Below are 22,934 nucleotides of genomic sequence, written 5' to 3'. Positions count from 1 at the left end.
ATCACTCCCAGGTAGAATCTTGTGCGAGTAGATGCTCTAGAGACAACTTTGCTGCATGTGCTCCTTGCTCCGTTGTTCTCACAAACCTACTCCAAGCTATATATATTTTCCCCCAAGAAAGATTCAGGCTGCATCCAATCAAGTAACAACATACTACTAGAGTTGCCATTTTAACTTCTAACTGGAAATGAACACTAAAAATTGAATTGTACATCTAACAGATTTTTTCTCTCTCAGCAAAAATCACATTTCATGTTTCCGTACAAACATAGACTCAAGCTATAGCCTGAACATAACTGGAAATGAACTCCCATATCTTCAGGCAAGGAGCGGTGCTTTCATCCAGCCTAGTGTTGTCTCGCTTTCATAGAACAATGAATCAACGTCTCCATGGTCAAGTATTTCTTCAAAAGAAAATAGAACGGAAAAAAACTTGCTCAAGAAAAGAAATCTGAATATAAGAAAACCAAATCTTGCTTAATTAGACTACAGTATATTGTGCACGATAAACTTAGACAACTCCCGTTTTGCAGGAAAATTTAAACATGCTAGATTTAATCTAGCGAGTATGGACACGATCACGACTGACGAGCCACATCGACTCGGTCTCACCATTTGCGACAAGCCACTCATGCGCCTCACATTATGCTATGGTGTTCTCCGACAGGGCTTTTTTTAACCTCTCCGTCAGGGCTTTGGCAACACAGCAGACAGTACGCACGGACCTCTCTATTTTTTCTGGTGTCTTTTCTGTATTTCTTCTAGACAAATGTGTTTATAGGATCTTTGTGTAGGCGCTGGTGAATCTTCTGAGATAGACACATCAGATGGAAGGAGAACCTGAATCGGCAGAGGCTACGGCCATAGAACATTTCAGAGTTCTTTCAAACAAGCAAGACAACAGTGTACAATTTATTATCTCTATAGAAGATAAAATTTTGGCCATAAAATATGTACCAAATTATGTTATCTGGCTACAAGAATTCACACCTGATAGAGTTCATCATTCAACTTCCATACTCATATTCATGCAAATCCATACGTGCAAGCACAGAAGGAGCCTCTTTTCACATAAAGTAAACTTGTCCTGATTCTGTTCTTGCTTCGAGATTTTTTTGGTAAAGTTGTACAGGTAAGAGAAAGTGGGGAAACAAAAGCAGCTCTTGTAACCATCACCAATGCCAAATTAATGGAGCTCAAGGGGATACATTTCATTGGACTGCATAGTATATTAGTATAGAAGATGCGTGACAAAACGATATAGTCTGGATTTGAACTACAAATACATCACACATGCACACACACACACACACACACACACACACACATCGAAAGAAGCAGAGAGCACGTTCTTGAAAAAAAAGCAGCTAGAGAGTATACCTGTTTGTTTCACTGACAATCTTCCCCCTTCCTATAGAGAACCGTCTCAGAGATAAAGTACAATGTGGACAAGGCATGCCTGTTGTGCATATAATAACATAAGCATCACAGTTCTGAAATAATCCATGAGCAACGTAATAACAACTTCATGATCGGTAATCACAATAATTTGAAATTTTTCCAAGCACACCAATTGTCCTGGTGAAACAATCTGAATCAAAAGGCTTAGAAGTAAAGCAAAAGATAAATAGGTGGGATTAACTAATAATATGAAGTAGGATGCAGCTGCGATGGTTCTCTTCACTTGAGGTATACCTGGATTCCTGCTCTGCCAGAACTAAGGGCTGATGCTCAAGTGCCCGCAACCATACTTTCATATCCCCTGCCAAATCAGAAACATCTCATATTCAATCAAGAAAACCTTATGAAAAATGATCGATTGCATGTTCCCAAGGTCAAATACATCATATATAAAATTCATAAGCCAAACCTCCTCCTTGCCCTGATCCAGTGCATAAATAAAGGAAACCCCATAAGATGTTGTAGCGACAGTAATAATGAGACCCCACAATTTCATAAACCTCAATGCATTAGAGAAGATAATTATCTGCACAAGTTTTTGGTAAAATAATTTAACTACATAGTTGACTATGTATAACTTACAGAAAATAACAGTGTGCTGGAGTTGGTTACATCATTACAAAAAAAACAATCAATTGGACAACATTGCATTGTTAAGTGGAATTCGCACAGAAATAAGCTGCTTCTCTGGAAAAAGAAAATTGCCACACAATTCCAACTCATAGACACTGCCCATATGGTAGCTTATACTGTCCTGAGTGCCTTTGGAATCTTAAATAAATTTTGTACTTACATACGTTTCACTTATGCTTTAAAACAAAAGGCCGCAGGTAGGTTATAGAATAAGCGATAATGGGCAATTTTGCAAACTACAAACCATAATGGCGAGAGACCAAATGGGAAATTCAGCAATCTACGAATCAAAGAGGCAACAGCTCACGTGGTCAGTTCAGCCATTCTATGAATCAGAGAGAAAAAGCTCATATTGGTAAGAGCAACAACACTAACGTTTCCTTCTTCAGCTTCTCCTCATATGGGCATGATGTAGTTTGAACAGAGCAAGTCCCATCTGATTTGGGAGGCACCACGGATGGACATAATGATCTTTGGCACGCGGAGGCAGTAGCCGAGCAGAGTACCTCCGTGTCAACCATTACAACAGAACATGCCGTGGAGCGTGTCTACGGGGAGGGGGAAGTAGCAGTCGGTGGCGGCACCGTCGCCGAGAGGATGAGCAGCGCGCAACCGCCACCGTACTTTTGGAGGTCGGCTTCGGAGGAGATGGGGGAGCGGGAGGAGGAGACGGCGATGAGGAGTGGGATGTGGTGGTGTGCCTGCTGCAGCAACTAAGGGATGAGGCAGGAGGGGCGTTGGGGCCACGGGCGCAACCGACGGCGTGGAGGGATGGCAAACAGGAAGGGGGTGATGGCGATAATAGGCGGAGGGACTGACGCCACAGAGGAGGAAGCAGGAGAGGCGTCGGCGGACGGCGACAGTGATGTCCTTGGCGAGGTCAGCCTCGGAGCAGACGAGTGAGGGGGGAGGGGATGGTGAGGAGGAGGCGGTCGTGGTCGTGGTGGGCGATGGGATGAGAGTAGCTAGGTGGATGGCGCCGACAGCGGCCGCCGTGCTAGATCGATTCCAATCTTGCCGGCGGGTGGTTCTTAATGTGGTTCCGCTATTTTCATGGGATGGTCGGGTCACTCGGGGCACATACTGGATTGTTCGGGAGAGATGGGTTTTGCTGCAGATGTGTGACGAAGTAATGGGGGGTTTGGTGCAAATTTGCCACGGAGTGCTTCGTGTGCGTTAGATGCAGATCCGACGGCCATAAATGCAGGATGGCAGACACACCATCACCACCAAGTCAATTTTTATAGGAGTAGAGATTTGCACTGGCATCAATCTTTGATTGCCCAGTGGATGTAATTTCCTATAATATATGCTGGATGTGCAACGTTATTCCCTGTATGTCGTACCTTTGCTTGATCGGTTTTGGTCCTGTGCATATTTGCTCGTCGTAATGGGCTCAAATTATCTAATTTGGCCTAAAGACATGTACGAACATTAGTGGGCCCATTAAGGTAATGGGTCGTTACTAGGCCGAAAGTTAATGGTCGGCCCTCTTACCTCCCGGGTCGTTAACAGGCCGACATCAAAGCGGGCAACAGATGGCCCCAATTTATTTCATAGGCCGTTACTAAGTTTGGGCTACATATGGCCCAACTATACTGTAGGCCTTTAGCAGGCCGAAACAGATAGCGGGCTTGTACTGGACCATGAAGAGCATGGGCCGCTAAGAGGCCAAAAGTCAGGTCGTATTGTAAATGGCCTAACTGTGTTGTGGGCCTTTAGCACGCCGAAAGAGAATCGGGCTGGTATTGGACCATGACGGGCATGGGCCGTTAAAAGGCCAAAACAAAGGTCCGACTACAAATGGCCCAACTCATTTATGATCCGTTAACAGGCCGAAAGGCACACAGGATAGGGAATTGGCCCAACACTTAAATGGGTCGCTAAAAGGCCAAAACTCAGGTCCGACTACAAATGGCCCAACTGATTTATGGGCCGTCAACAGGCTGAAAGTGACACCGGGCCAGAAATTGGCCCAACACTTAAATGGGCCGCTAAAAGGCCGAAACTCAGGTCTGACTACAAATGGCCCATCAGATTTATGGGCCGTCAACAGGCTGAAAGACACACGGGGCCGGAAATTAGCCCAACATTTAAATGGGTCGCTAAAAGGCCGAAAGTTGTACATCCTTAAAATTGGCCCATCCATTAAATGGGCGTCAACAGGCCAAAATCTCATCGGGCCGATATTGAGCCCAAATATATAGCGGGCTGTTAACGGGCTTGAACTGACGATGGGCTGCAATGGTGTCAAATCTTTAACGGGTCGTTGAAGGGCCGAATTGGCACATCTCGTATGGGCCATGGGCTTAAATGGACCTGACACAAGTAGGCCTTATATGGGCCGGCCTGCTAATTTTTGCTGGGCCGGCCTTTTTCACCGGAATGGGCCATTGTTGGGCCATGCCACGTGTTGACCTATCATAGGCCCCTCCTGTCCAATGAGTGGATGACATCTGTCCCAACGGTGAGGCAACACGTCTTTCCTGCGGCCAATGATGATTTTACACGTGTAAAATCCCCATTGGCCCGGGCTGTTAACGGGTTATCGGATCCAAAACTAGACCCGATAGCTTAACGACGTTCCATTACGGTGGATGCCATGTGTCGGTCACCCTTGACGAAAGCACTTCTGTGACGCGCGATTTATTTTCATGGAAGTGGAAACTTCCATGATGATAATTTTGGTAATGTCATGGAACACTTCCACGACAACACATGTATGACTATCTTGATTCTGTCATAAATTTGTCATGGATGTACATGCATGATAGAAAACGCGACCTACTGTGACAAACACGTATCATCACGAAAGTGTATTTTTTTTGTAGTGCTTACTCGGGTTTGTGTTTCAGTCACTCACCAACCCACTATAAGTGAATCATGAACGTATTGCAACACCCTATAGCGGGAATCCCTCACGCTTGCGCGACGCGGAGGGCACCATAGGACAACACCAAAATAAAACATACTACTCATACCAATCTATACCATGAATCAACCCAAGGACAAAAGATATCTACTCAAAACATCATAGGATGGCAACACATCATTGAATCATAATATGCGGCATAAAGCACCATGTTCAAGTAGGGATTACAGCGGGGTGTGGGAGAGTGGACTGCGTAAAAGAGATGAGGATGGTGATGATGATGGTGATGTTGATGAAGACGATCACCGCGGCGATGATTCCCCTCCCGACGGCACTCCGGTGCCACCAAGAGAGAGGAGGAGAGGCACTCCCCCTTGTGCTTCCTCCTCCATGGCTTTCCCCCTTTGGTCCTTGGCCTTCATGGCGATGATGGCCCCTCCGAGATCCTCCTCCATGGCCTCCGGTGATGATGGCCCCCTCCGGCAAGGTGCCGGAGAGGGCCTAGATTGATTTCTCGTGGCTACAGAGGCTTGCTGCAGCGGAACTTCCGATCTATCTTGACATTCGATGTTTTTAGGGTATGTAGGCTTATATAGGCGAAAGAAGTCGGTCGGGGGAGCCTCGAGGGGCCCACGACAGGGTAGGGCGTGCCCAGGGGGGTGGGCGCGCCCCCCTATCTCGTGGCCCCCTTGAGGGTCTTCTGACGTAAACTCCAAGTCTCCTGGATCATATTCTTCCTAGAAATCACGCTCTCGAAAGTTTCATTCCGTTTGGACTCCGTTTGATATTCCTTTTCTTCGAAATACTGAAACAGGCAATAAAACAACAATATGGGCTGGTCCTCCGGTTAATAGGTTAGTCCCAAAAGTAATATAAAAGTGTATAGTAAGGCCCATAATCATTCAAAACAGATAATAAAATAGCATGAATGCTTCATAAATTATAGATACGTTGGAGACGTATCATGGATGCTTGCCATTGGGGTTAATTATAAGTGGGATGCTTGTCCAAGAAAGGGCAGTACCCAAGCACCGGTCCACCCACATATCAAATTATCAAAGTAATGAACGCGAATCATATGAGCGTGATGAAAACTAGCTTGACGATAATTCCCATGTGTCCTCGGGAGCGCTTTTCTCATTATATGAATTTGTCCAGGCTCGTGCTTTGCTACAAAAAGGATTGGGACACCTTGGTGCACCTTATTTACTTTCATTACTTGTTACCCGTTACAAATGTTGGAAATATGCCCTAGAGGCAGTAATAAATTAGTTATTATTATTATATTTCCATGTTCATGATAATCGTTTATTATCCATGCTATGATTGTATTGATAGGAAACTCAGATACATGTGTGGATACATAGACAACACCATGTCCCTAGTAAGCCTCTAGTTGACTAGCTCGTTGATCAATGGTTGGTTACGGTTTCCTGACCATGGACATTGGATGTCATTGATAACGGGATCACATCATTAGGAGAATGATGTGATGGACAAGACCCAATCCTAAGCCTAGCACAAAGATCGTGTAGTTCGTATACTAAAGCTTTTCTAATGTCAAGTATCATTTCCTTAGACCATGAGATTGTGCAACTCCCGAATACCGTAGGAATGTTTTGGGTGTACCAAACGTCACAACGTAACTGGGTGGCTATAAAGGTACACTACGGGTATCTCCGAAAGTGTCTGTTGGGTTGGCACGAATCGAGACTGAGATTTGTCACTCCGTGTGACGGAGAGGTATCTCTGGGCCCACTCGGTAGGACATCATCATAATGTGCACAATGTGACCAAGGGGTTGATCACGGGATGATGTGTTACGAAACGAGTAAAGATACTTGCCGGTAATGAGATTGAACAAGGTATCGGGATACCGATGATCGAATCTCGGGCAAGTACTATACCGCTAGACAAAGGGAATTGAATACATGATTGATTGAATCCTCGACATCATGGTTCATCCGATGAGATCATCGTGGAACATGTGGGAGCCAACATGGGTATCCAGATCCCGCTGTTTGTTATTGGCCGGAGAGTTGTCTTGGTCATGTCTATGTGTCTCCCGAACCCATAGGGTCTACACACTTAAGGTTCGATGACGCTAGGGTTATAGGGAATAGATTTACGTGGTTACCGAATATTGTTGAGAGTCCCGGATGAGATCCTGGACGTCACTAGGAGTTCCGGAATGGTCTGGAGGTAAAGATTTATATATGGGAAGTCCTGTTTTGGTCACCGGAAAAGTTTCGGGTGCTATCGGTAATGTACCGGGACCACCGGGAGGGTCCCGGGGGTCCACCAAGTGGGGCCACCGGCCCCAGAGGGCTGCTTGGGCCAAGTGTTGGAGGGGACCAGCCCCAGGTGGGCTGGTGCGCCCCCCCACCAGGGCCCAAGGCGCCTAGGGTTTGGGGAGGGGGCGCCTCCACCTTGCTTGGGGGGCAAGTTTCCCCCTCTCCCCCCTTGGCCGCACCCTAGATGGGTTTTGGGGCTGCCGCCACCCCTAGGGAGGGAACCCTAGATGGGGGCGCAGCCCCTCCCCTTCCCCTATATATATTTGAGGTATTTGGGGGCTGCAAACACATTAGTTTTGACCTCTCCCTGGCGCAGCCCTACCTCTCTTCCTCCTCGTCTCTCGCAGTGCTTGGCGAAGCCCTGCTGGAGTGCCACGCTCCTCCACCACCACCATGCCGTCGTGCTACTACTGGACGGAGTCTTCCCCAACCTCTCCCTCTCTCCTTCTGGATCAAGGCATGGGAGACGTCACCGGGCTGCATGTGTGTTGAACGCGGAGGTGCCGTCCGTTCGGCACTAGGATCATATGTGAATTGGATCACGACGAGTACGACTGCATCAACCCTGTTCACTTGAACGCTTCCTCTTAGCGATCTACAAGGGTATGTAGATGCACTCTCCTTCCCCTCATTGCTAGATTACTCCATAGATTGATCTTGGTGATGCGTAGAATTTTTTGATTTCTGCTACGTTCCCCAACATTGGCATCATGAGTCAGGTCTATGCGTAGTTTCTATGGACGAGTAGAACACAAGTTGTTGTGGGCGTTGATTTTGTTCAATATGCTTACCGTTACTAGTCCAATCTTGTTTCGACGGTATTGTGGGATGAAGCGGCCCGGACCGACCTTACACGTACACTTACGTGATACAGGTTCCACCGACTGACATGCACTTGTTGCATAAGGTGGCTAGCGGGTGCCAGTCTCTCCCACTTTACTCGGATCGGATTCGATGAAAAGGGTCCTTATGAAGGGTAAATAGCAATTGACATATCACGTTGTTTTTTTTGCGTAGGTAAGAAACGTTCTTGCTAGAAACCCATAGCAGCCACGTAAAACATGCAAACAATAATTAGAGGACGTCTAACTTGTTTTTGCAGGGTATGCTATGTGATGTGATATGGCCAAAAGAATGTGATGAATGATATGTGATGTATGAGATTGATCATGTTCTTATAATAGGAATCACGACTTGCATGTCGATGAGTATGACAATCGGCAGGAGCCATATGAGTTGTCTTAATTTATTGTATGACCTGCGTGTCAATGAACAACGCCATGTAATTACTTTACTTTATTGCTAAACTGTTAGCCATAGTAGTAGAAGTAATAGTTGGCGAGACAACTTCATGGAGACATGATGATGGAGATCATGATGATGGAGATCATGGTGTCATGCCGGTGACGATGATGATCATGGAGCCCCGAAGATGGAGATCAAAAGGAGCAAAATGATATTGGCCATATCATGTCACTTTTTGATTGCATGTGATGTTTATCATGTTTATGCATCTTATTTGCTTAGAACGACGGTAGTAAATAAGATGATCACTCATTTAAATTTCAAGAAAGTGTTCCCCCTAACTGTGCACCGTTGCGAAAGTTCGTTGTTTCGAAGCACCACGTGATGATCGGGTGTGATAGATTCTAACATTCACATACAACGGGTGTAAGCCAGATTTACACACGCAAAACACTTAGGTTAACTTGACGAGCCTAGCATGTACAGACATGGCCTCGGAACACAAGAGACCGAAAGGTCGAGCATGAGTCGTATGGTAGATACGATCAACATGAAGATGTTCACCGATGATGACTAGTCCGTCTCATGTGATGATTGGACACGGCCTAGTTGACTCGGATCATGTAATCACTTAGATGACTAGAGGGATGTCTATCTGAGTGGGAGTTCATAAGATGAACTCATTTATCCTGAACATAGTCAAAAGGTCTTTGCAAATTATGTCGTAGCTCGCGCTTTAGTTCTACATTTAGATATGTTCCTAGAGAAAATATAGTTGAAAGTTGATAGTAGCGATTATGCGGACTAGGTCCGTAAACTGAGGATTGTCCTCGTTGCTTCGCAGAAGGATTATGTCCTTAATGCACCGCTCGGTGTGCTGAACCTCGAACGTCGTCTGTGGATGTTGCGAACATCTGACATAAACGTTTTGATGACTACATGATAGTTCAGTAATGTTAAACGGTTTAGAATTGTAGCGCCGAAGACGATTTTGAAACGCCACGGAACATATGAGATGTTCCAAGGGCTGAAATTGGGATTTCAGGCTCGTGCCCACGTCAAGAGGTATGAGACCTCCGACGAGTTTCTTAGCCTACAAACTAAGGGAGAAAAGCTCAATCGTTGAGCTTGTACTCAGATTGTCTGGGTACAACAATCAGTTGAATCGAGTGGGAGTTAATCTTCCAGATGATATAGTGATGTTTCTCCAAAGTCATTACACCAAGCTACTAGAGCTTCATGATGAACTATAACATATCAGGGATAGATATGATGATCCTTGAAATATTCGCGATGTTTGACACCACGAAAGTAGAAATCAAGAAGGAGCATCAATTGTTAATGGTTAGTGAAACCACTAGTTTCAAGAAGGGCAAGGGCAAGAAGGGATACTTCATGAAATGGCAAATCAGCTGCTGCTCTAGTGAAGAAACCCAAAGTTGAACCCAAACCCGATACTCAATGCTTCTGTAATAAAGGGAACAACCACTGGAGCTGAATTACCCTAGATACTTGGTAGATGAGAAGGCTGGCAAGGTCGATAGAAGTATATTGGATATACATTATGTTAATGTGTACTTTACTAGTACTCCTAGTAGCACCAGGGTATTAGATACCGGTTCGGTTGCTAAGTGTTAGTAACTCGAAATAAAAGCTACAGAATAAACGGAGACTAGCTAAAGGTGAGCTGACAATATGTGTTGGAAGTGTTTCCAAGGTTGATGTGATCAAGCATCGCATGCTCCCTCTACCATCGAGATTGGTGTTAAACCTAAATAATTGTTATTTGGTGTTTGCGTTGAGCATAGACATGATTGGATTATGTCTATCGCAATACGGTTATTCATTTAAGGAGAATAATGGTTACTTTGTTTATTTGAATAATAGCTTCAATGGTCTTGCACCTAAAATGAATGGTTTATTGAATCTCGATCGTAGTGATACACATGTTCATGCCAAAAGATATAAGATAGTAATGATAGTACCACCTACTTGTGGCACTGCCATGTAAGTCATATTGGTATAAAACGCATGAAGAAGCTCCATGTTGGTGGATCGTTGGACTCACTCGTTTTTGAAAAGTTTGAGACATGCGAACCATGTCTATTGGTGTATATGCATGAAGAAACTCCATGCAGATGGACCGTTTGGACTCACTTGATTTTGAATCACTTGAGACATGCAAATCATACCACACGGGCAAGATGACTGAAAGCCTCGTTTTCAGTAAAATGGAACAAGAAAGCAACTTGTTGGAAGTAATACATTTTCATGTGTCCAGTCCAATGAGTGCTGAGGCACGCAGTGGATATCGTTATGTTCTTACTTCATAGATGATTTGAGTAGATACTGAGTATATTTACTTGATTAAACACAAGTCTGAATTATTGAATGGTTCAAGTAATTTCAGAGTGAAGTTGAAGATCATCATGACAAGAGGATAAAAAGTCTATGATATGATCATAGAGATTAGTGTCTGAGTTACGATCTTTGGCACGCAATTAAGACATTGTGGAAATTGTTTCACAATTAATACTGCCTGGAACACCATAGTGTGATGGTGTGTTCGAACATCATAGTTACACCCTATTGGATATGGTGCGTACCATGATGTCTCTTATCGAATTACCACTATCGTTCATGGGTTAGGCATTAGAGACAACCGCACTCACTTTAATAGGGAACCACGTATTTCCGTTGAGACGACACCATTTGAACTATGGTTTGGAGAAACCTAAGTTTTCGTTTCCTAAAAGTTTGGGGCTGCGACGCTTATGTGAGAAAGTTTCAGGTTGATAAGCTCGATCCCAAAGCGGATAAAATGCATCTTCATAGGACACCCAAAACAGTTGGGTATACCTCCTAATTCAGATCCGAAAGCAATAGGGATTGTTTCTTGAATCAGGTCTTTTCTCGAGGAAAAGTTGTCTCGAAAATTGAGTGGGAGGATGGCGGAGACTTGATATGGTTATTGAACCGTCACTACAACTAGTGTGTAGCAGGGCACAGGAAGTTGTTCCTGTGGCGCCTACACTAGTTGAAGTAGAAGCTTATGATAGTGATCATGAAGTTTTGGATCAAGTCACTACCGTACCTCGTAGGGTGACAAGGATGCGTACTACTTTAGAGTGGTACAGTAATCCTGTCTAGAAGGTCATGTTGCTAGGCAACAATGAACCTACGAGCTATGGAGAAGCAATGGTGGGCCCGAATTCCGACAAATGGTTAGAAGCCATGAAGTCCGAGATAGGATCCATGTATCAAAACAAAGCATGGATTTTGGTGGACTTGCCCGATGATTGGCAAGCCATTGAGATAAATGGATCTTTAAGAAGAAGATGGACATGGACGGTAATGTCACCGTCTATGAAGCTCGACTTGTGGGAAAGAGTTTTTCACAAGTTCAAGGAGTTGACTACAATGAGATTTTCTCATCCGTAGCGATGCTTAAGTCCGTCGGAATCATGTTAGCATTAGCTGCATTTATGAAATCTGGCAGATGAATGTCAAAACGAGTTTCCTTACCAGTTTTCGTAAGGAAAGATTGTATGTGATACAATCAGAAAGGTTTTGTCGATCCTGAGGATGCTAAAAGGTATGCTAGCTCCAGCGATCCTTCCATGGACTGGAGTAAGCATCTCGGAGTTTGAATGTACGCTTTGATGAGATGATCAAAGATTTTGGGTTTATACAAAGTTTATGAGAAACTTGTATTTCCAAAGAAGTGAGTGGGAGCACTATAGAATTTCTGATGATTATATGTTATTGACATATTGTTGATCAGAAATGATGTAGAATTTCTGGAAAGCATATAGGGTTATTTGAAAAGTGTTTTTCAAGGGAAAACCTGGATTAAGCGACTTGAACATTGAGCATCAAGATCTATAAGGATAGATCAAAAACCGCTTAATGGTACTTTCAAATGAGCATATACCTTGACATGATCTTGAAGGTGTTCATTATGGATCAGTCAAAGAAGGAGTTCTTGCGTCAGATGTAAGGTATGAAGTTAAGACTTAAAGCTCGACCACGGCAGAAAAGAGAGAAAGGACGAAGGTCGTCCGCTATGCTTTAGACGTAGGCTCTACAGTATGCTATGCTGTGTACCGCACCTGATGTGTGCCTTGCTACATATCTGGCAAGAGGGTACGAAGGTGATCAAGGAGTGGATCACCAGATAGCGGTGAAAATTATCCTTAGAGGAATAAGGATATGTTTCTCGGTTATGGAGGTGATAAAGAGTTCGGCATCAAGAGTTGCGTCGATGCAAGCTTTAACACCTATCCGAATGACTCTGAGTAGCAAACCCAATACGTATAGTGGAGCGACCATTTGGAATAGCTCCAAGTGGAGCGTGGAAGCAACATTTACAATATGACCTAGAGATTTGCGAAGTACATATGGATCTGAATGTTGTAGACCCGTTGACTAAAACCTCTCTCACAAGCAAAACATGATCAAACCCCAGAACTCATTGAGTCTTAATCACATGATGATGTGAACTAGTTTAGTGACACTAGTAAACTCTTTGGATGTTGGTCACATGGCGATGTGACCTATGAGTGTTAATCACATGGCGATGTGAACTAGATTATTGACTCTAGTGCAAGTGGGAGACTGTTGGAAATATGCCCTAGAGGCAATAATAAATTAGTTGTTATTATTATATTTCTGGTTCATGATAATCGTTTATTATCCATGCTATAATTGTATTGATAGGAAACTCAGATACATGTGTGGATACATAGACAACACCATGTCCCTAGTAAGCCTCTAGTTGACTAGCTCGTTGATCAATGGTTGGTTACGGTTTCCTGACCATGGACATTGGATGCCGTTGATAACGGGATCACATCATTAGGAGAATGATGTGATGGACAAGACCCAATCCTAAGCCTAGCACAAAGATCGTGTAGTTCGTATGCTAAAGCTTTTCTAATGTCAAGTATCATTTCCTTAGACCATGAGATTGTGCAACTCCCGGATACCGTAGGAATGCTTTGGGTGTAACAAATGTCACAACGTAACTGGGTGGCTATAAAGGTACACTATGGGTATCTCCGAAAGTGTCTGTTGGGTTGGCATGAATCGAGACTGGGATTTGTCACTCTGTGTGACGGAGAGGTATCTCTGGGTCCACTCAGTAGGACATCATCATAATGTGCACAATGTGACCAAGGGGTTGATCACAGGATGATGTGTTATGGAAGGAGTAAAGAGACTTGCCGGTAACGAGATTGAACAAGGTATCGGGATATCGACGATCGAATCTCGGGCAAGTACTATACCGCTAGACAAAGGGAATTGAATACAAGATTGATTGAATCCTCGACATCGTGGTTCATCCGATGAGATCATCGTGGAACATGTGGGAGCCAACATGGGTATCCGGATCCCGCTGTTGGTTATTGGCCGGAGAGTTGTCTTGGTCATGTCTATGTGTCTCCCGAACCCGTAGGGTCTACACACTTAAGGTTCGATGATGCTAGGGTTATAAGGAATAGATGTACGTGGTTACCGAATGTTGTTCGGAGTCCCAGATGAGATCCTGGATGTCACGAGGAGTTCCGGAATGGTCCAGAGGTAAAGATTTATATATGGGAAGTCCTGTTTTGGTCACCGGAAAAGTTTCGGGTGCTATCGGTAATGTACCGGGACCACCGGGAGGGTCCCGGGGGTCCACCAAGTGGGGCCACCGGCCCTAGAGGGCTGCATGGGCCAAGTGTGGGAGGGGACAAGCCCCAGGTGGGCTGGTGAACCCCCCCACCAGGGCCCAAGGCGCCAAGGGTTTGGGGAGGGGGCGCCTCCACCTTGCTTGGGGGGCAAGTTTCCCCCTCTCCCCCCTTGGCCGCACCCTAGATGGGTTTTGGGGCTGCCGCCACCCCTAGGGAGGGAACCCTAGATGGGAGCACAACCCCTCCCCTTCTCCTATATATATTTGAGGTATTTGGGGGCTGCAAACACATGAGTTTTGACCTCTCCCTGGCGCAGCCACTACTAGGAAAAGGGCTATCGATGGAAATGACACTAATGGCGCACCAGACATGTGGTGCGCCATTAGTATATACTAATGGCGCACCACCTTCTGATGCGCCATTAGTGTTGAAACTACTAATGGCGCACCCTGCCCACGGTGCGCCATTAGTACCAATTTTTTTTTGAACTAGTGCGCCTGTCCAAACATACTAATGGCGCATCCACTGGTGGTGCGCCATTACTAGTTACTAGTAATGGCGCACCAGCCAGAAGGTGCGCCACTAATGTTATTTTTTTATTATTGTTTTTATTCCTTTTTTTGCAAAAGTACTAATGGTGCACCACCAGGGGGTGCGCCATTAGTAACCTGGATTACTAATGGCGCATTTGTTGCTGGTGCGCCATTAGTAAGTGGGCAGCAACAAGATATTTTGGACAACCACTCCTCCCACACTCACTTGCTCCCCACTTCATTCTCTCCACCGCCTCCTCCTTGTCTCGGGTGCCTCCTATTTTTCACCTCATTTCCACCATAGATTCATTCAAATTAAGTGGTTAAGTTACCTTGTTTTGCTAGGTAAGTAAGGGGGGAAGCTATATTTATGTTGTTCTCCCTACAACAATGTGCACATGCACTTTTTATGGCCTAGCTAGATCTATGTATGTTCATGGTGTTGCATATGTTTTTGGTGTTGCATATGTGTTTGTGTTTGGAGGTGTACCGGTATTTGAAATGCGATAGTTGCCAACATTTTGCTGGAATGTTGATTCATTTCCGTTTCGGCGAGAATTTTGGCATTAAGCATTCTTTTTGGTCCTATTTTTAGGGAAAGTCATGCCAATTTTTTTCTTGGTTCTAAAATATCGTTTTGCTCTTCCCCGCAGGCGACCATGGTCCGCACGATGACCGAAGGCATCGTGAATAGGTTTTTGAGGTCCGCGAAGGCCGAGATGCTTCAAAAGAACGAGACGGAGATAAGATGTCCGTGTCGAAGATGCAAGCTGAATAGCCTTATTGCGGACCCGGATTCCGGGCAGGTGCGGGACCACCTGCTCTTGCGTGGTTTCATGGATGGCTATCGGTGGCAAGGTGATGAAGATGACTACGAAGTCGTCCATGGGGGCCGGGCAAGAAATGAGGAAGGGCAGCAAGACAACCACCGCGGCTTGGGGGGGGGGCGAGAAGACGAAGAATCCCCAGGAGATGATCACGACGGTGATGCTGTACACAGTCATCATGTAGAAGATGTAGGACATGATGATGATGTCGGCGGAGCAGACGACGCTGGACCATCGATGGGCTGGGTGCAGGACCCTCATATTCAAGAGCTGCTTCTCAAGCAAACGGATAACGCAAGAGCTGCCGCCCGAGAGAAAGCCAAGATGGATCAACTTGAGTTAGACGCGGTTACTCCATTGTATGAAGGATGCAGGCCCGAGGATACCCGCCTGAAAGTAACGCTCATGGCTCTGGAGATGAAGGTAAAACACAAAATGACCGACGCATGCTTCGACGAGAACATGTCATTCTGGCACGAACGTCTTCCCAAGGGGAACAAGTGCCCGACCAGTTTGGAGGAGGCGAAGAAAATCGTGTGTCCTCTGGATTTACCGCACGTGAAATACCATGTGTGCATGAACAATTGCATCATTTATCGGGACGAGCACGCGGAGTCTACCATATGTCCAGTGTGCGGTGTCACTCGATAAAAGAAGAGGAAGAAAGCTCCTCAAAAAGTGGTGTGGTACTTTCCGATCACTCCTCGTCTGCAGCGGTATTTCGCGGACCCTAAGGTAGCAAAGCTCCTGCGTTGGCACGCGGATAGGGAGGAGAAGAAGCAAGAAGATGACGCAAATGATCCGGAGATAGATAAAAAAGACAAGATGCTGAGTCATCCTAAGGATGCGAGCCAGTGGCAAGCGTTGAACTTCGAATACCCAGAATTTGGGAACGATCCAAGGAACATCATGCTGGGCGCGAGCACCGATGGAGTCAATCCGTTTGGCAGCCAGAGAAGCACACATAGCACCTGGCTTGTGTTCGTGTGGATGTACAACCTTCCCCCCTGGTTGTGCATGAAGAGGAAGTACATTCACATGAGTATGCTAATTGAAGGGCCGAAACAACCAGGGAACGACATCAATCTGTATCTGGGGCTGCTGAAAGAGGAGATTGACACGCTGTGGAAAATGCCAGCCAATACGTGGGACGCCGCAGAGAAAGAATATTTCCCTATGAGAGCCGTACTGCTCACGACGGTGCACGACTATCTCGGTTACGGATATCTTGCGGGGCAGGTAGTCCACGAATTTTCTGGATGCGTAAGGTGCATGGATGACACAACGTATCGCCAGCTAGATAGAGATCCCGGGTCTTCGAAAAACGTGTTCATGGGATATCGAAGGTGGCTTCGCGATGATGACCCGTGGAGGAAACGCAAGGATCTGTTCGATGGTGAAACCGAACCCCGAAAACGCCCGTGTACGAGGAGCGGCGAGGAAATAGACAAGCTGTTGAAAAATTGGAAAGACTGCCCACTGCCGGGAAAGAAGCAAAAGGCGCCAGAGCCACTGCTGAAGGTATGGAAAACGAGGTCTGTTTTCTGGGACTTGCCGTACTGGAAGATCCACCGTGTGCCTCACAGCCTTGATGTCATGCATATCACGAAGAACGTGTGCGAGAGTCTGCTTGGTACCCTGCTCAACATGCCAGAGAGGACGGGCCACCTTCACCGCAGGATATCTCGAGGAGGGTGCATGTGGCGGGTAGGGTGATGCTACCAACAAATATGCTCAATGCTGCAACCGGTGCTATGCGGAGTCTGCATGACAGTGTTCTTTCTTTGGAGAAGCGGCGTCTCAGGGAGAAGGATGTGGCATACCCAGTTTTCGCGGCCAAGGTGCCAGAGGGCAAGGGCTTTGTGGATAACTCCATCGGGCGTACGATCGTCCTGCGTTTTGATGACATCCACGCTATGTTGAACCTTCATCCGCTGGACTACACCTTCGTTCGCCTATTATCGCTGAGTATGGAGATGAGGATCATTCGTGACAAGACCCCGGACATCGTGATAGTCGACCCCTTCTACATGCGTGCCAAGATCTTGGGCAGCGCTGGGGACCGGCAAGTCGCGAGTTCTTACCTCGAAGGCGTCATTCTGGCAAACCAAGATAAGGATAACTTCCTCGTGCCTTACTTTCCCGAGTAAGTCCTCCCCTCAACCGGCCCGTAACATATGAATTCTTACATTTCGATCGTTTTTCTTTTAACATTACGTGTTTTCTGCAGTGACACACGTTGCACGCTCATCCTCCTAAGCCCCAAATATTCCATGGCCACGTATTTCGACCCGGACCGTCAGTCGAACGTAGACTACACAAATGTCAAGAAGGTTCTTGATGATGTTCTCCCCGGCTACGCCAAATCTGGAGGCACCTTCACCAGGCCTATTCGTAAGTACGACAAGCACGTGTTCTCCCACAATACGATGTTCTGCTGCGTCAAGCAGCCGCCTGGCGGTCAGAAGGGTGCCTACTACGCCATCCATCACATGCGGGCGATCGTACGGGACCATCATCAACTTCTGCTACCGAGTAAACTCAAAGATTGGGCCGCGAGCATGTCGGCAATCCAGGACACGGACCTTCGACAAGAATTCTTTCGCATCCAGTCGGAGTTTGTGGAAATCATCCATCAAGATGTCCTTCGTACCTCGGGGCAGTTATACCTCAGAAATCAACCGTCCAACAGTGACATCGACACAATGCTACAAATGCAGGCTGACAACGACCGTTATTTCATGACTCCCACGATAGACGGCGGCTTCATCCACGCTCCGGTCCCTTGAGTCGAGTCGAAAGCAGTGATGCTGTGTCTAGTTCTGAAACATCGATTGGCTCATGTTGTAATTAAACTTTAATGAACTTGTAGTATGTCTCTTTGGTTTCGAGAGTCGTTCAACTTAGATGTAATCAATGCTATTAATGTCTTGCTTTTCTCTTCCGATCGTTCTGTTGCATAATTATATATTGCTTATGTATTGTCTGTGAATTGGTACTAACGTTTCGTTTGGCTAGTGCATAGCGATGCCGACGTATGTCGTGTACAAGGGTAAGGTTCCCGGAGTCTACGATGACTGGGAGGAGTGTCGGAGACAGGTTCACCGATTCAGCGGTAACAGTTACAAAGGGTACACCACTAGGGCCGAGGCTGAATCTAGATATGCCCGCTATCTAGCGGGAGAGGGGAGGGAGCGTTGGAGGAACCGGATGAAGACGATTTTCATCGTGACGATGCTCATCGTGATGACCGCAGCTCTCTTCTATGTGATGGTAGTTTAGATGATCGATATCGACTTGTAATGTGAAGACAAACTCGCTACTCGCGGTCTCGAGACTTGTAATATAATGTTCTATCTTTGTTCGGTCTTTTCAATTCGGAGACTAATATGATGAATTGTATTCGGAGACTAATATGATGAATTGTATTCAAAGACTAATCTTCTATTGTATTCGATGAATCTGTTGTTGATGTGTGCTGTCTATATTTTGTCAAATTATACATTTTGTAACCTGTGCAAAAAACAGAAAATAAAAAAATAAAAAAAACCTAATATTCATACTAATGGCGCATCACATGACAGTGCGCCATTAGTATGACAAAGCATACTAATGGCGCATCACTGGTAAGTGCGCCATTAATATGCCATGGTTACTAATGGCGCATCCAGTGGTGGTGCGCCATTAGTATGCCAAAGCACCTGGATATACATGGCCCCTGGGAGGCATACTAATGGCGCACCCTGGCCTATACTAATGGTGCACCCGCGGTGCACCATTAGTATACCAGATACTAATGGCGCACCAGGTGGTGCGCCATTAGTAAAAATTACTAATGGCGTGTTGTTAATGGCGCACCACAGATGCGCCATTAATGGCCATACTAGGTGCGCCATTAGTAGGTGTTTTTCTAGTAGTGAGCCCTACCTCTCTTCCTCCTCGTCTCTCGCAGTGCTTGGCGAAGCCCTGCTGGAGTGCCACGCTCCTCCACCACCACCACGCCGTCGTGCTGCTGCTGGACGGAGTCTTCCCCAACATCTCCCTCTCTCCTTGCTGGATCAAGGCATGGGAGACGTCACCGGGCTGCATGTCTGTTGAACGCGGAGGTGCCATCCGTTCGGCACTAGGATCATCGGTGATTTGGATCACGACGAGTATGACTCCATCAACCCCGTTCACTTGAACGCTTCCGCTTAGCGATCTACAAGGGTATTTAGATGCACTCTCCTTCCCCTCGTTGCTAGATTACTCCATAGATTGATCTTGGTGATGTGTAGAATTTTTTTGATTTCTGCTACGTTCCCCAACAACAAATTATCTTATCACAAAAGTATCTGTTGCCTACAATTTCAGTGCTTGCAGAGAATACCTTACTGAAAACCGCTTGTCATTTCCTTCTGCTCCTTGTTGGGTTCCACACTCTTACTTATCGAAAGGACTACGATAGATCCCCTACACTTGTGGGTCATCAAGACTCTTTTCTGGCGCCATTGCCAGGGAGTGAATGTGACACCCCCGATTCAATCGTACACTAATCATGCACGCAAATGTTTACGATCAAGATCAAGGACTCACGGGAAGATATCATAACACAACTCTAAAAGTAAAATAAGTCATACAAGCATCATAATACATGGCAGGGGCCTCGAGGGCTCGAATACAAGTGCTCGATCATAGACGAGTCAGCGGAAGCAACAATATCTGAGTACAGACATAAGTTAAACAAGTTTGCCTTAACAAGGCTAGCACAAACTGGGATACATATCGAAAGAGGCGCAGACCTCCTGCCTAGGATCCTCCTAAACTACTCCTGGCCGTCGTGAGCGGCCTACACGTAGTAGTAGGCACCTCCAGTGTAGTAGGAGTCATCGTCGATGGTGGCGTCTGGCTCCTGGGCTCCGGCATCTGGTTGCGACAACCAGGTAGAAGGGAAAGGGGGAAAAGACGGAGAAAAGCAACCGTGAGTACTCATCCAAAGTACTCGCAAGCAAGGATCTACACTACATATGCATGGGTATATGTGTAAAGAGGCAATATCAGTGGACTGAACTACAGAATGCCAGAATAAGAGGGGGATAGCTAGTCCTATCAAAGACTATGCTTCTGGCAGCCTCCGTCTTGCTGCATGTAGAAGATAGTAGATTGAAGTCCTCCAAGTAGCATCGCATAGCATAATCCTACCCGGCGATCCTCCCCTCGTCGCCCTGTGGGAAAGCGATCTCCGGGTTCTCTTTGGAACTTGTCTGGGTGTGTTTTATTAAGTATCCAGTTCTAGTTGTCATAAGGTCAAGGTACAACTCTGGGTCGTCCTTTTATCGAGGGACATGGCTATTCGAATAGATAAACTTCCCTGCAGGGGTGCACCACATAACCCAACGAGCCCGATCCCCTTTGGCCGCACACACTTTCCTGGGTCATGCCTGGCCTCAGAAGATCAACACGTCGCAGCCCCACCTAGGCACAACAAAGAGGTCAGCACGCCGGTCTAAATCCTATGCACGCAGGGGTCTGGGCCCATCACCCATTGCACACCTGCACGTTGCGTACGCGGCCGATGAGCAGACCTAGCAACCTCCATTACAAAGGAAGTTGCATTAAGCGGTCCAACCAGGCGCGCGCCGCTCAGTCGCTGCCGTTAAGAAGGCTTCGGCTGATACCACGACGTCGAGTGCCCATAACTGTTCCCGCGTAGTTGGTTAGTGCGTATAGGACAGTGGCGAGACTCAGATCAAATACCAATATCTCGTTAAGTGTGTTATTATGAAGCAACCGCGAATGCCGACCAGGGCCAGGCCCACCTCTCGCCTAGGTGGTCTCAACCTGCCATGTCGCTCCGCCTCAAAGTAACAGCCGGGGGCCATCAGGAACCCAGGCCCACCTCTACCGGGATGGAGCCACCTGTCCTTCCAGCCCCCATCGGAATCACTTGCGGGTACTCAACGAGCTGACCCGACTTTAGTCACCATCTGTATAATATGTATGTATGTATAGTAGAAACCCGTGATCACCTCCTAAGTGATCACGGCCCGATAGTATAGCAGGGAAGACTAACAAGAATGTTGTCGGCGTTCTGGGAACGGGGGTACCCAGACTTCCCTGCCTGCGGCCTGTAGCGTGGATCAAGTAGGGGGGCCCAGTGCAGCCATCTTCATAGCCACAAGCTCAAGACCCTCGCGAGGGGCCAAGCCTCGCGGGGTGGATGATAGGAAGCTGCCTCAGGCACAACCTCGCCAGGCTGGCTCGCGAGGAGGCGGAGAGAACAAGGCAGGGTACCTCACGTGGTGCCCGTGACCCAAGCCACGACGATCGAGACCAGGCGGGCGCCGGCCTGGGCAGTGTCCTTGTTTCCCCTTTGGTGCAAAGGGGGCAAGCGCAGGCCAAGGCATCATGCAAAGCATACCATTTCAGTGCAACAAGACCAAGACCAGCAGAACGACAGGATGGAGGTCATCGTGGAGCCTAGGAAGGCGTCATCGTCAGAGCCTTTGGCAGGCGAGGACCTACTTTAGTCAGGACAAGTGTACTAGATGTTCCCCTTAAAAATGGCCAATTGTTGGCGCCCTTCCCGCTCAATATTTGGGAAGAGGACCAGGGCCTTGCTCTATAAATAGGACTATCCATCACAATGGAGGGGGGATCCAGAATCTAGAGATCAGATAGGCATCTCGAATCGATCCCTCCAAAGGAACAACACCACCACAAGAACACCCCTCGTGAGGCTGTTCTTCCCTTGTATTGTTCATCATCAGCCCTTGAGGCAATCCACCATGCCACAAACTAGAGTAGGGTATTACACCACAATGGTGGCCCGAACTAGTATAAACCTTGCATCCCTTGTGTTGTTCTTCGTGTAGTTTAGATGTCTTGTGAGGCGACGAGACGTGAGTAGGTAGGGGGAGTGATCTCCATGCGCACCCCGGAGTTCGAACCTCAAGGGTCTGCCGGAACCCGCAATCCGACATTTGGCGCGCCAGGTAGGGGGTGCGCCGGAATCCTTCTCTCGCCACCTCAAGTTCCGTCGCGTCGTCACCATCATGTCCAGCGACCCGGCGAGCAACCCCGACCCCTGGGCGGCCTGGCCCACCCGCATCGAGCAGACCGCCCAGGGCGACCCCAACCTTGTGCCCCAGGCAGCCCGCGCTCCGCAGGGCGTTGCAGGCCGCAGGCGACGCAGCCAGGCACCGCCTGCTCCCACGCCATGGAAGGTGCGGTCGGCAGCAAGGGCTTCAAACCACGCCGCAGCCACAGCTCCATACACCCGACGGGAGAAGGCGAACTCAAGGGCCACGCTCATGGTGGCCCGAGAACTACTACGATGAAGGCTGCTGGAGGGCGGCCGCGATGTGCTACTGGAGCGGGTAGCAGAGCTCCTGGACTCCGCCGCCTCGGGAGCT

General features: G+C 47.1%; 1 long non-coding RNA gene across 1 annotated transcript; it reads right to left on the bottom strand.

Annotated features, from left to right (window-relative positions):
* Positions 1-322: 322 nt before the first annotated feature.
* Positions 323-1,758, bottom strand: LOC119338188. Its single transcript, XR_005163827.1, has 3 exons — positions 1,696-1,758; positions 1,381-1,459; positions 323-404 (listed from the first exon to the last, which is right to left on the bottom strand). It is a non-coding gene; the product is annotated as an uncharacterized LOC119338188 (long non-coding RNA).
* Between the last annotated feature and the right edge of the window lie 21,176 nt (positions 1,759-22,934).

Source organism: Triticum dicoccoides, chromosome 7B (assembly GCF_002162155.2).
Source record: "Triticum dicoccoides isolate Atlit2015 ecotype Zavitan chromosome 7B, WEW_v2.0, whole genome shotgun sequence".
NCBI classification, from domain to species: domain Eukaryota; kingdom Viridiplantae; phylum Streptophyta; class Magnoliopsida; order Poales; family Poaceae; genus Triticum; species Triticum dicoccoides.
The sequence above is the reverse complement of the archived record's forward strand: the minus strand, read 5'-3'. Positions and strand labels throughout refer to the sequence as shown.